At 50.3% G+C, this 971-nt stretch overlaps 1 long non-coding RNA gene across 1 annotated transcript; it reads left to right on the top strand.

Annotated features, from left to right (window-relative positions):
- The first annotated feature begins 6 nt into the window (after window positions 1–6).
- Window positions 7–923, top strand: LOC116217760. Its single transcript, XR_004162474.1, has 2 exons — window positions 7–221; window positions 844–923. It is a non-coding gene; the product is annotated as an uncharacterized LOC116217760 (long non-coding RNA).
- Window positions 924–971: the final 48 nt, after the last annotated feature.

The following is a 971-nucleotide window of genomic DNA, read 5'->3' as shown; positions in this document are numbered from 1 at the left end:
CTTGTCCTCAGTCTGATTTCTCTCTCCTCTCCCCGGCCGAATTTCGGCGCCCCGTTACACGTCCTCCAGGGGGAGGTTGGAGCCGACGGGCAGCCGGCGGCTGTGGGCTGTGCGGGGCTCTCGTGGCGGTGATGCTGCAGTAACGTGTCCTCCGTGCTCCCTTCGCTGAGATGTGCCGTGTGTGTCTGTGGCCGTGCTGAGGCTGCACGAAAGATATCGCGGTTGGTGTCTGCAGACTCGCGAAGGAAATTTACGCTCGCGTTCCGAAGACGGTGCTCTCTTCCCCCTCCCCCTCACCTTGATGTAGAAATGCGCCTGTGATCGCTGTGAGCAAAGTCTGAGAAGGAGCTGGATTTCAATTCGTGCTGCTTTTTTTCCCCTTACTCTCTCTCCCCCACACGTCACCACGTGGACATTATCTGCTAATTGTACTTTCAACGGTGATTATTTTTCTCGTGATCCTAATGCTGTGAATTTCTCAGTGGTTGCTGAGACGAAGGTAATGATAAATACAGGTTTTAGCATTATTGTATCTAGGAATAGAAAATGCCCAATAGCTAATCACGTTCTGCTGCAAAAAAAGAAAGCATAGTCCCTTTTTAAAAAAGCAAGAGACAGAGTGCTTCCCCCCAGAAAAGGGAAAAATCCCCAAACGCTTATGCTGAGTTAACACTGAGAATGAAGAGTGGCAGCTTTGCTTCTTCCCTTCACTACTCGTTTTGGTTTGAAGTACAGAGGAAAGGATGCTGAGCCATGCTGGAGCGGTGTGCCTGCCTGCATCGTGTGGCAGTGAGCAATGCAGAGAATTTTATAACGTCTCTGTGATGTTTGTCTCCTTCCTAGATGGCACCGAGTCCTCTGAGATGCGCTACGGAAATGATGAGAACGACTTCTGAGGCTGTGAGCGGTGGCTGATGAGAGAAGCTACAGAGAGGAACCTCAAAATTGAACAGATTGGTAAATCCAAGCCT

The sequence above is a fragment of the Meleagris gallopavo genome, unplaced genomic scaffold (genome assembly GCF_000146605.3).
Source record: "Meleagris gallopavo isolate NT-WF06-2002-E0010 breed Aviagen turkey brand Nicholas breeding stock unplaced genomic scaffold, Turkey_5.1 ChrUn_random_7180001945488, whole genome shotgun sequence".
Taxonomy (NCBI): Eukaryota; Metazoa; Chordata; class Aves; order Galliformes; family Phasianidae; genus Meleagris; species Meleagris gallopavo.
The sequence above is the reverse complement of the archived record's forward strand: the minus strand, read 5'-3'. Positions and strand labels throughout refer to the sequence as shown.